The 13,096-nt window shown below is 42.6% G+C and overlaps 1 protein-coding gene across 29 annotated transcripts in view; it reads left to right on the top strand.

The window, feature by feature from the left end:
• The window catches only part of ATXN1 (ataxin 1), a 349,836-nt gene that overhangs the window by 189,196 nt on the left and 147,544 nt on the right, over positions 1-13,096 (top strand). For 2 of the 29 annotated variants that reach the window (XM_085051837.1, XM_085051824.1), the window contains exon 5: positions 11,583-11,722. The exons of the other annotated variants lie outside the window; for them this stretch is intronic. The gene's annotated coding sequence lies outside the window, so the exon portion shown is untranslated. The remainder of the gene's footprint in view (positions 1-11,582; positions 11,723-13,096) is intronic. 29 annotated transcript variants of the gene reach the window in all.

The following is a 13,096-nucleotide window of genomic DNA, read 5'->3' as shown; positions in this document are numbered from 1 at the left end:
TTTGTTTCAGTATGTGTGTGTGAGCCTTTGTAAAAGAGGAGGTGGTGGGGACAGAGAATGGAGACCTTCATTGCAGGGAGGCAGGAGGGTGCAGTGGCACAGTGCAGGGCAGCACTGCAGTGAGACATGGCCGTGCCTGTGACAGTGCCACCAGACCTGTTCTGCTCGCTCTGTGGGCACTGCCTGGGACTTGCACTGTCACACTGCATGTCCCAGGAAAAGGGGTGAAGCTTGCACAGCAGTCGACTGTCCTGCCTGTAAACCACGTAAGGCAAAATATGTGAAAGCCGAAATGTTTCCAGGGCTTTCCCTAAACTTTCAAAAGAGTGATGTAAAAATGAACTGTGCTGACATTGTGCTTCCTCACTGTGAGGCTATCTATTATAAAGGATGTATGGTATAAGTAATTTCAGTGTGGAGTCCATAAGAGCTTGAACCAAAGCCTTGGATCCAAGCCCACCAGCAGCTTTGCAAAAGGCAGGATCCAGATCTGAAGTCAGTGGTTCACACAGTTTCTAGCAGAGAGTGGTTTTAACTTACTTTACGAAATGGGAGTAGCCAGAAATGTTAAACTGAGGCTTTAAAACAACTGTTTGACTTTTTCTCACCCATCATTCTCCTCTGCCTCAGAAAGTTTTACAAAAGCACAGCAGCTATTTTCTGCCAGGACACACCAACTCAGGGAAAGGAGAAGGGCCTCTATGGTGGTGACTGTTATACAGCCATATGCTTTTTTTCAGACTATTTTTTTCTTCTAAGGAGTTAGACTCCTTTTCTGGATGGAGGTCTTTGAAATCACAGGGGAGGCTTTGGAGTACCCTGAAATTTCAAAGATGTCAAGAAATGGTTGATGAGCCTGGTATGGAGCAAATCAGGCCACAGTGGCTGGACTCCCACCTCCTGAAAAGTCTTCTCTTGTGATACCATAGCTGAACTACAGACGTGAAAATTTACAGCATTGTAGACAAGAAATGCATAAGGCCTGATTTTTTTCTGTTCTTGCTAGGTATGTGGTTCTGTTTTTATTCTCTCCCTTTTCTTTTGCCCTTGGACACAACATTTTTAGGGCTTTTCAGTCTCTAGCTGTGCCTTTACTAAAGAGGCATCTGGTTATGTGTTACTTTACACATATGTTACATACGTCAGAGAGTCAAATCCAGCACCCAGAGACTTTATGTGTATTTGCAGTACTCCCTGTGGGACTTTGAATCCTTAATCCAATGAATGGCTTATGAGGTACAAAAATGCAGTGTTTCAATCTACTGCATATATTACTGCAGTTTATTGCATATATATTGCACATATATACACTACAGTCTCCTTTGTATTTGGCAGAGAAAATCTTGTGTAGGAAAAATGAGAAGTGCAGGTGAACTGGGAAGTGTTTAGGTATGGCAGGTAATTTGCTCCCTCCAGAAAACATCATATCTCTGGCTGGCTGCATGAGAAACAGTGTTCATCATGATTCAAGTATCTCTAAAAGGTAGTGCCCCAACAGTGTTTGTGTATTTCAAACTTCAGGCTTGTTGGACTATGGGGAGAGGCCAAATACCTGAGGCAGTATTGGTAGCTGAGGCAAAGCTCAGGCTTTGCAGTTTTGTCTGGAGAATCTGTACTATTTGCAGCATGAGTGTCATGACTTAACCCCAGATGACAAGCAGGTACTATGCAGCCACTTGCTCCCCATACCCCTGCAGTGGGATGGGCAAGAGAATTGGAAAAAAAGTAGGTAAAACCCCTATGTTGAGATAAGAACAGTTTAATAATTATATAACAACAATAATAATGATGGTAGCGATAAAAATAATGATGATGATGTAATGAAAAGGGAGGCAACCAGAAGAGAAAGAAAAGTGTTACACAATACAGCTGCTCATCACTTGCTGATCAATACCCAGCCTGTTCCCAAGCAGCCATCAGCCCGTCTTGGGCAACTCCCCCAGTTTGTAGATTGAGCAGGATGTTCTGCTGTATGGAATATCTCTTTGGCCAGTTTGGGCAAGCTGTCCTGGTCATGCTCCCTCCCAGTTTCTTGTGCACCTCCTTGCTGGCAGAACATGAGAAACTGGAAAGTCCTTGACTTCGGGTTTGTCCTTGACTACAGAGCAACAGCTAAAACATGAGTGTGTTATCAATATTATTCTCATGCTAAATCCAAAACCCACAACACTCAGCAGCTACTAGGAGGAAAATTAACTATCTCAGCTGAAATCGGGATGGTGCATTAGTTCAGGTATCTGCTTTGCTTTTCCTCTGATTGCTAGTTACCAAGTGCATTAAGTTTGCAGAAAACATGTGGCTTCTTAGATGGTCCTTTTTAATGATCCATGTAGAGCCCAAATGTGATAGGTGTTACTTCTACTGTTCATCAATGTGCAGGGCATGCTAGTGAGCAGACAGATTTACCTGTTGCTTTTTGGGTTTTTCTGTTCGTTGTAATGGGACTACCCTCTACCCTAATGATGTGCTGGCCATCCTTGGGTAGTGAGTCAATGAGCATCACTGATAAACTTGTGTGCACGTTGTCTCCCCTTTTGCTGATACATAGTGGAGCAACTGCTTGCCATCTGGGGAGGCGAATGGTAGCCGTCAGAATGGCAGCATATGCCAGTCCCTGCTTTGGGAGCCTCTGGCTAGGCCACTGCTAAAACCTGTTGGCTGGGTGTTAGAGGGGGCTGGGTAACACAGGCGTTAGTGCAGGGGAGCTGCGATAGGGGAGACTTTTTTGAATCCCAAACAATGTGAAAATGCAGATTTGGCAGAAGGCACACTACAGCAAGAGGGAGAGGGCAGAGTGAGTATCATGATTCCCTTCTGCTGGAGGGCTCAGCAGCTGGAGCCCATGTGGGAGCCCTCTGAGGCTGAGCAGTGGTCCTTTGTGCCCTGATGGAGTGGAGCCGTGGGTGTGAGGAGAAGGCATCCCAAGGGTTCGCCACCCATGCTGCCCACTCCCCCTCTGCACTGGGGAGTCCTTTGGCAGCCCTCTCCTCCCTGGCTCTCTGCGACGTGGCTGCTGTGGGCAGGGTGCTGCAGCTTCTTGTTTGAAATGATAATATTTTATGCTGTTACTGTGGAATACTGCAGTATTTCTTGTAATTGTGGGCTGCAGGCCAGTAATGTACAATAACATTTTGCTCTTCCTGTGCTGTTGCTACTGTAGGCATTCGTTCCAATTTGGGCTGCATTTGCAGTACATGTGGGGTTTTTTTGTTGTTGTTGTTGTTTCTAGACACTGCTTGTTATCTATTGTGGATATTTTTGGAGTATTCATTTCTACCCACGTCTGTCCATACAAATCTATCTCAGAAAGCACTTCAGAGAGCATCAGTCTCTGTTGAACAAGCAATTGTTGTGGCTTTCACAGAATTACATTTTTTTGAAAGTATGAGGCAAGAATGAGATGAAAATTGCTTTTTAAGTTTAAGAACGGTTATGGTTTAAAAAACTCTTTGAGGGAGATATAAGGCAAAGCTTTTCTTTGACCGATGGTGAGCATATTTAGCACTGAAGTCCTGGTCTGCACCAAGCTGTAGGTGACTGAAACCTCTGGGATGGCAGAATCTAGGAGGCAGAGCCTGTAATGATTCTCTGCAGTTTTGGTTTTAACTGTTAATTTTTTTTTTTAATATTTTCAGAGGAAAGTATCATAACTTGGAAGAGAGTCAGTAGTGTTCATGCCAATGATTGTTTATTAATGTTGTCATGGTCTGGAGATGAAACTTTTGTGAAAGGGAAATTCAAATCCTAGACATCAGAGCTCACAACTAGTCAGCCTGCACAAAGTTTGTTTCTGGTAGAGCTTGAAGGTAGAGCTTGAAGGTAGAGCTTGAGTCCAAAGGAAATGAAGAAGGTACAACACAAAGGAGACAATTAATTTGGTTTTGGGTAAATTTGGAATAAAATTCAGTGTGCTATACAAAAAGGATTGTGCTTTTCTCACATGTAATTTTAGCGTCCTATTACTGTGCTGACTCACTAAATGACTTCAGTTTCAATCTGCATTTGGTTTAAATTACTTCAGAGGCCTGCATTTGTATGCTGCTCTGTAAAGTAATTCTCATCTGTAATCCAGATTTTTTCCTTTTGTTTGGCATTTCAACTGGCTTGTCTCTTTTCATTTTCCAGGTCTCTGTTTTACTAACATTTGAAACCAATCTCTCTGTGCGCCTGCTTGGGCCCTGCAATTGGCAAAAGTCATTTTTCAGCAACAGATAGAACAAGGAATGAATCATTGCTTTCTGCCTTTCCATTAAATTACCTAAACCACTACTCGTAAATACTGCTTTATGTATGGTACAGCAGCATGATTATCTCACTGCATTGATGAAACAGTGCTGGAAGTGAATATAATTTTTCTTCTATTACATCTTTAATGAGCTTCAATTAAAAATAGTGTGTTGGCATGCCAGGGTGGATGTGTTATTCTCAGAACTTTATTGAAGCCGTTTTGCCTGTTAGATTTGGTAGACACTGTGTTGTTCTGAAAACCATGATGGACATGATGAGGTTCTGAAAACCTTACTAATTAAACAGCAGAAAACAGGAAAAATCTGCTTTGCTAGATGAAAGTTGACAGGACAGTAAAATCTGGCGACTGGAAAGATTCGGGTCTGTACTGCATGGAAAAGCTGCTTTTTGTCTGTCTTTGAGGGTGAATTTTTTAACATGTAGTTTAAAAAACAATCACAAAGCAGCAGGTTTCTGCAGAGCTCCAGTTAAGTCCCTGATCACTTGACACCTGTGGCAGCAAGTCTGAGTCACAGATAGCACAAAGCTGTGAAGCCTAATACTCTCAGTATTGAAAAACACACCTACATAGGAGTTTAATTTCAAGTACCTCTTTTAGCTCTGGGTTCCCCCCTCTCCCCTCCCAACCTAACAAATTTTAAGAGTCATTCTTAGAATTTTGCACAGAAAAATTTTCCCAGCACTTGTGGCTTTGTGAAGTATTGACATCACTTAGAGATCAGAAAATAGCTCTGTCAATTTAGCTTGATGGCATTCCATTCTCTGCTCCAAAAACCTAATGAATTACAATGGATGAGTCAAAGTTTTCTTGGAATTTTCTTCCCTCCCCTCCCCCCTGCCTTGTGCAATTCCATTGCCATTTTTAGCATTGACAGCAGCTCTCCAAAGAATGTCTGTGTGCCTGAACTATGATTTCTTAAAAGTCCAGAACAAAATCGAGTTGTGTCAGATGACAAAAATCATTGTATGTTTTTCTGCATTTTTGTAACATTATGTAAGCTTTATTGAAGAATCTACAGCACCAGGCAGGAGATGTCTGATGGAGAGGTGTTGCGTCTTCACTTCAGCAGCATGAAGATCTTACTATCCTGCTGCTTCGTTATGTTGTGATGAGGTTTTGCTTAATTATTTCTGTGTTTTATCAGCTGTTCTCAGGGAAGCTGCCTGACAAAACAAATTATCAGTGGATTTGGGAGACTTGAACCAGCTTGAAGCACTTGTTGAACCACAGCATCCTTCTGTCTTTGCTTCAGTTTGAAAACCAAGGATTATGTATTTAATGTGTTTTAGCAGGATGCTGAGAGTAGAAATACTGAGGACAAAGAATTGTGGAGGTACTGCTGTTACCTAAGTGATGTGGTATGTTTAAGATAAAGAGTGTTGTCAGCTGTTCTTGGCAAAATCCCTGGGGTTACAATGAGTGAAATTTTAACTCTGAACGGGTTTGGTTTCTTTTAACTTGTGGAAGTGGCCTGTATCATGCATAGTCTAATGTGTCAGAGTGAATGTGTGAAGTATGAAGCTGCTGAAGAGAAGTGTGAGGGGGAAGACAGGTTAAAGTGGTTGTAAATGGAAGATCTGTATATTTTTGTTCTGAATTAGGTAACTTCTATTTTACTTAAAATTGGCTGGAAAAAAAAACCAGGAAAGAAATAAATGCAAGTGTCCCCTTAAGAGCTGCTGTGTCAAATTTGAAGAATGATTTGAATTGAATCATTAAAGTGTGAAATGGAGGGATTTTAGTTCTGCTTTAAATTATGCATCTCAAATTAACCTTAGCTGTGGAGTCTCTGCTGACACCCCCGTAATGACACATTATTGGTACTACTGGCTTCTTTGTGACTTGAGATACAAACAGACATCCTAGACAGAAACATTTCAGCTTTGAACTAAATAAGACACACAGCATGCATTTCCACCTTGGGTTTTAGATGCAAGGCCCTGCTCTCCTGGTGCCTGGTGCTCATGAGCTCTTTTCAGCTTCCATGCACTGCTCCCTGTTCTGGCAGGCACGGGCAGCTGAATGAAAACCTGCTTCACAAGCTCTGAAGAGCAGGAGAGCAATAAATCTGGTGTGAATGTGAAGCCTGTCCATACACTGAGCCCTGTAGGGAGCCAGAACAAAGACTGGGATGTGGGCAGTGGTCAGGGAGGGGGAACTTCCAGTAGATTATAATCTCGGGAGGAAAAAGACCCAAGATTGTGAGAGAAATGGAGAAGAGATGACAGAGCTTAAGGAGGAAGTTGCTAAATAAGGGAGGAGTGAGACTGATGCATAAAATAAGCAGGAGAGGTTAGTCAACCCTTTATATGTGCCCTGCTGACATAAAAAGGGGCTGTATCTGTGTGGCTCTGTGCGCTCTCTTTTGAAGCTCATTATCATAATTTGAAAAATTCCACCTCTACGCAGAAATTCCACCTCTATGCAGAATCATTCAAGGACTTTACAGCTTTCTTTGTGCTGTTGGTGTCTCTCGTGGTACAAGGATGTTAGTTACTACTTCAGTGTAGCTACTGGGTGGGCAGAGTAAGTGTGGCTATGAACGAGTGAGAATGGCATTGCCTGGGATGCTGTGTACAGAAGATGCACAGAATTTCACATGTTGATGAGAAAGGAGGAGGGGCTTGGCCAGGTAGGCCCAGAATTTAGACCCTGGCTTCTCTTCCCAGAGATATTCACTAGCTCATTGTTTCATCCTCATTTTCTCAGTGGAATGTCAAGGTACAGGCATGCCTCCCCTTTCAAGCTGCAGTTCTGGGAATTTGCTTGTTGGCTGTGGCAGGGAATGATGGAGAGGTGCATTGCCCTGTGGCTGTGGTGTGTGGTGTGTTACAAGGCTGTGTGACACTATGTGACTGTCTCTATAGATCTGCTCTCAGCAGAGAGTGCTGTGGAGTAAGTAATCTTGTGGTATTCTGGATCCAAAGCCAGGACAGCATTTGACTGTGGAGAATCAAACACTAACAAAAGTATTCAGATGCCTTCTTTGCATTTCTGCAAGGAACCACATTCCTGAATTAGTAACCAAGAATTAAAAAAAAAAAAGTAGGTGTGTGATACATCACATTTACTAATGCATTAGAGATATTTATATGAATAATTAAAACACCATTTTGAATTACCACAATGATAGAACAGAATGTGTTTTGTCACCTTTCTGTTCCTTTTTGTTGATTAATTTATTGATTTCTTCCATGAATTTAGAGCAGATATCTTAAACATTAGTGTAAATTAGCAAGACTGTGCTTTATGTTAATAACCTGTTGGAAGCACTAATGGAATGAAAAGGAGTCAGAATTTGGTAATAAAGACCTGAAAAACAGACACCTAGAACACATATCTAGTGTTTTGCATCAAATAGGTTTGTAAAATATTAGTGCCTTTGTTTGTCCTAATTGTTAAATTAAAAAAAAATATTTCTTTTATATTCATTATGAATAGCCTAATAGCATATCAGAAAAAAAGGGAAAAATCAGGCAACAAGCTACCTTAGATTTTCCATTGTATTTGTAGTTAACTTGAAGCTGGTTGGAGTCGGTGGGAACATTGTGTGGGTTGGAGGACAGAGCTTCGCTGTTAAAGGGACCACAGTCCTTCTGAAACCATGCATGAAAAAAATAGTAAACTTCTGAAACGGAGGGCTGGAAAGCAGACAGATGTTATCCAAGATACTAAGAACTAGGAATTACATATTACATTTCACACACATATACAGAAAAAATCTTTTTTTATTTCTTAGCTCAGATTTCTTCTGGTTTATGTCTGTGATTTTCCCTTATTATTTGCATTTAATTTATTAACCTGTTTTGTCATATTTTTTCCTACCTTCAAAAAGACCTGTTTTATGAATATGCTAGAATGTATGCTTAACATGATTTTTTTACAATTTTTAAGTCAGTATTGTTCTGATCCCTTTTCAGGGCTGTTTTTCTCTGTCTTCCAGCTACAATGGACAATTTGTTGTAACTCTGGGACTAGTATCATATGTTTTGTTTGGTACTGCTGTTTTAGCCATGCTTAGAATATGTGTTTCCATATGTATTTTTGGAGGCAGTTTTGGATGCCATCAACACTTGTGCTTCTGCCTCCCATCTACTGGTGATGTCCAAATTTCACTGAGGAGAAGGAGGTAGTGTGGCAGTAGTCATGGCCTGATAGTCTGGGTTTTAGCCCTGTTTTGAGGGAACAGTTAGCACTCCAGGCTTAATTTGAGGTGCCTTACTCTGTTGCCCTAATACAAAGTAAGTGATGGAAATTGTCTGCAGTTTCTGCAGAAACAAGGGATGTAGAACATGTCAATATGGAAAGTGCTGCATGAAATTGTTCCACTTACTGTTATTAGCTGTCACACCGACAGTGACTATAACTGAAGGGTATTAAGGGGGTAAAAAGATCATATTATTTCATTTAGTTTATCATATGCATATATGACAGCCCTCTATAGTCAGTTACGTGATTTCCTGGGATAGCCAGATTTCTCTTCATTTGTGTGTGGCTTATGCAGCTATAGGGGAAAGAAAATACTTTCAGGATCAGAAAATGTGTTTGTAAAGCCAGGAAAAATTGTCTGCAACCTCAAGAAGGTATCTAAGTACATTTAACTGCTTTTTATTCATCTTCCAAAAGCAGCTCAGTTCCGGAATAACAGTGCCCTTTTGGGCTATATTTCAAGATGGTGTAATTATGCTCAGACAGGAATTAAAAGGATCGATAGCAAACCCAACACATCCTTTCTTTTCATGACAGATTGCTGATTGCCACCAGAGCAGTGATATTGCACTGGTCAGCAAAAGCACCAGAAGCAGTTAATCGTGGATTTTTGTTTCCATCCTAACATATGTTTAAGGTTATACAGTTTGTTGTGATGGGTTGGCACCCACAGTTCATGAGGAAGGAGAATTGTTTTGTTTGGTCATCTTCCCTTCTCTTTCACTTTGATGCTTCCTCCTTGAGTTCGGCTGCACTGTTTGGTGTTTCTCCAGGGATAGAGCATGGCAGGGAGAGCATGCCTAGCCAAAAAGATAAAAGTCATTTTGACATACCAATGGTTTACAAGGTGTGGGGGGGGTTTTCGGTTTTTTGGGGGTTTTGTTGGTTTTTTTTGTTTTGTTTTGTTTATTTTTTCTTTTGCATATCCTACTTAGGTGGTAGTAAAGAACAAGATTTTCCCTGGGTGTGTGTCAGGAGCCCTTCTCCATTGGGGTTGTGGTGGGACTGAGTGCAGGGTTGCTTTTCTTCAGTGGAGGGCCCTGTGCTTTTGCTGTGTTTTGCCAGCTTGACATGGCAGTGGCTAGGTAACCTGTGTGTATGGGTTTTGGTTTAGGTTTTTATTTCTGGGGGTTTTTTTGGTCTGCCATCCTCGATTTACTGAAGCTCTGTGACTTTCTAACCTGCTGTCTGTAGGCTGTTGTTTTACAAGCTCATTAAGGTGGCCAGGATAGGGATGGCAGCGATCCTGCCCCCCCATGGGTGCTCATTAGATGGCTTCCTTGTGCTGACATAAGCGTTGTGTAGTCATGCTCTGAGCCAGGTCTGGGAAAGGATCCAAGTTAAAAATAATCCCTAAAAAAAAAAAGGTAAGTTTTCAGCAGGATCTGTTCCTGGATCTAGCTTGCCATCATTCTCACGCTGGCCTGGAAAGCATGAGGGTTTGTACTGGCACAGAGGGAGGTGAGGAGGAGCAGCTGGGGCAAGGTGGTCAGGGGTGTACTGTTGGCAGCAGGGATGCTGCCTGCCTGTATGATGTCAGCCTGAGGAAATGGAGCTCTTGTGAGTGCTGCTTGTCTTTCCTTAAGTTCATTGGCCCAGTAACTTCCAAAGCTGTGAGGCAGTTTTGGCCAAATTTGCCTGAAAAGCAGCGTTGAAGGAGTGAAGGTCCCTTGAGCTCAGCAATTTATGGGGGCTGGTAGGCGTAACCAAATCAACTCTCCCCCCAGTGATCAAAAGTTGTTATCTGGAGCTCAGCTGCTGCCCTCGTCAGGGCTCCTCTTGTGGCACAGTCCCACTTTGGGTTGAATTGTGTCCATTTTGTGGTGGGGCCAACTGTTGAATAGCTGGTGGGAGAAGAGCACAAAGTGCCTTCTGGGAGAGATTGTTCATTTCAAGGGGCAGGGACAGTTCACCTCCTGGATGCTGAGTGCACAGGGAGCTGCATTTCCAGTTGTGGGGTGGTTTTTAAATTCGTTTTCTGTGTTATAGTTTGGGGTTTTTTTTTAATTCCCTCTAGGTATCAAAATTTCTGGAAGCTGGGAGAGTTGGGAGGTGAGACTCCCTTCAGTTTTTGCTTGTGTGGCCAACTGTTCAACCCTTAGGTCAAAGAAGTCTTTCTAGCCCCACCTCTGCATAGCTTCCCTTGAGTATCTGGCAGCATCTCCGTGCCCTGCTCAGTCCAGGTTCCATCCCCATAAGGTTGAGCTCTTGTTCGGTGGGTGTGCCCATGTTTCACCTGCCCAGCCTGCCCTGCTGCACGGGCAGCCCTGCTCTGCACCACTGCTGAGGAGCTAATATGAAGACACACATTGTGGTTTCCTGCTGTTTTGCTTTCTAACCAGTCCACTAATAAATATAGCTTGTGTGTGGTTATAAATTCATTCTCTCATTATGGGTGGTTGTTGTGCAATAATTATGTAGAAATTACAACCAAGGATTGTTGTGGAGGGTTTTTTTTTTTTGGTTTAGTTTATTTATTTTTGCGCTTGATATGCTCTGCAGTGAGAAGAGCAGGCTTTGGTTTCTGCCCTAACAAAGACAGGGCCACAAGCAGGTGTCAGCCTCTGGCATGGACACAGGCTCCATCTAGCAGGCTGCTGACTTTTACGTGACTCTCTTTGTGAGGTGAGACGAGCACTGCAAGGGAAATCGGGACCTGCACTATTTGGACACTTTTTTACTTTTCCTTGCTTTACTCTGTGGGCAGACATGCTGTCTTTCCCTGCAGGTTTATTACTGCACACGTGTTTAATCTGAAATAAACCCATCCTGTCTCTTTGGAGACGGGTCCTACATTTCCTGAAGCCCTTGTATCTCTCTCTGGGCATCCTCCGGGTGCTGCTGCCTGGCTGAGGCCGTGGGGTCTCTGCCCCCTGCAGAAGTGCTCAGGTCCTGCTCCCTGGAGGTCATCCCTTCATATGTGGGGCCACTCCTGTGATCACTCCTTCTGTTAGATGTGGAATTAAAATAAGTGTGGGAGTTTTGTTGATTTTTTTTTTCCCTCCTGTTTCTTTATTTAAAATTCCAGTCAAGCAGATCCAGAACACTGCATGTCCCTGCTGCGTTCTCATTTTCCTCTCATCTCTCCTTTCATTTTACATTATTCCCTGCACTGTGTTTGCAGGCCATATTTGTCCTTTGAACTCTGAAGAAGCTGTGCCAAAAGGAAGCCTTCTTCTCCTCCCCTCCTCCCATCGTGGAGCCGCTCTTAGATAATTGCAATTAGTACACAATGCGGAGCGAACCCAAATATGAAGTTCATGGGTGAGTGTCTGCAAATTTCCCGAGCGCTTCAGGAAAGCTTGAATTCGGTCTCTGCTTTTGTCCTTTGACCCTGCAGCAGTTCCTTGAGTCCGAAGCAGCCGCTGCTGCTCTGGGAGGTGTTTGTAACTCGCATTTTCCTACCGGCGTTCCTGGCGAGGCACAGCCTCTGCTGGAGCCTTGGCAGAGTGCCGTGGGATTCTGCGCGGAGCAAGGTGGAGCTGCCTGGCCTTGTGTTACGAGACGGGGCAATAAGTGGCTTCACGAGTGTGCTGTAGTAGGATATGCCCTTCAGCTGTGCGCCCGGGGAGAGCTGGGCAGATTGGCTGCCGCAAGCTGACAGGGCTGGGAAAAGTAAAACTCACCCTGTTAAACAAAAAGTGGGAGAATTACTTCTTGTCGTTCATGAGGAGCAGAGGGACGTGCTGCTGGGCCAGCTGCTGGTCAGGGGGCTTAGCATCAGCTGAGCTTGGCCAGAGGCATCGCTGTCAGGTTGGGCTTTACTGTTCAAAAGGAGGCGAGGTGACAAGTGCCCTTTGTGTCCCTTCCCCCGTTAGCCTCTGAGAAGTGACTTCTGTGTTAAACCAGGTTTCTGACCTCATTTCTCAAAGGAGTTTTAAATGGGGAGAAATAGGAGTATTAATTAGCGCCTCGTTAAGTACTTGTAGTCGAGTATGATAATTTTCTTGAAAGGATAATGTATTAGATGAATAAAAATACTCTCCATTAAAAAATGAATACAAAGTCATTTTAAACCACAAAAATTATTGTACATTTCTGAAAAATTAATGTGATTAAAGCAAAATATATTTAATAAATTAAAAAGACCCTGTAAGGCTGTTTAACTTATTGGTCTCATATTAATTATTTTCAAATCTTGTGCTACAGAACTTTGACCTCACCTGCAGGGATGGGAAGTGATTTCTTCCCTCACTTTATTTTTTGGCTTGTAATTATTAGGTCTGAGTTGTGGGTGTGGTGATTTTCCTTTGGTTTTGTTTGTTTGTGTTTTTTGGTTTTGCTTGTTTGGTTGGGGGTTTTTTTTTTGTTTGTTTTTGTTGTTATTTTTGTTTGCTTTTTTGTTTGTGTATGATTAATTTTTTTTTGTTTTGTTTTGTTGTGTTTTTTTTTTTTTTTTTAATAGGGCTGTGTGGGGTTTTTTTTTTCTTTTCTGATGTCTTTCTCAGAGATTGGCCACAGCGAAAAATCAGAGCCTAGACAGTGATCAGAAATGATGTGGAGACTCCTTGATGGATTTAGTTAATGTGACCTACTCATGTGTCGATATCTGGATTTGGAGCTGAGAATACATATTTCCAAGGATGTTTCTTCCTGTTTGGTTTGTCTGTGATGTGGTGTAGGCTGTGTCTGCTAGGA

Source organism: Lichenostomus cassidix, chromosome 2 (genome assembly GCF_008360975.1).
Source record: "Lichenostomus cassidix isolate B80296 chromosome 2, HeHo_3.0, whole genome shotgun sequence".
NCBI classification, from domain to species: domain Eukaryota; kingdom Metazoa; phylum Chordata; class Aves; order Passeriformes; family Meliphagidae; genus Lichenostomus; species Lichenostomus cassidix.
Note: the sequence above shows the minus strand (reverse complement) of the source record. Positions and strands in the feature narration are given on the sequence as shown.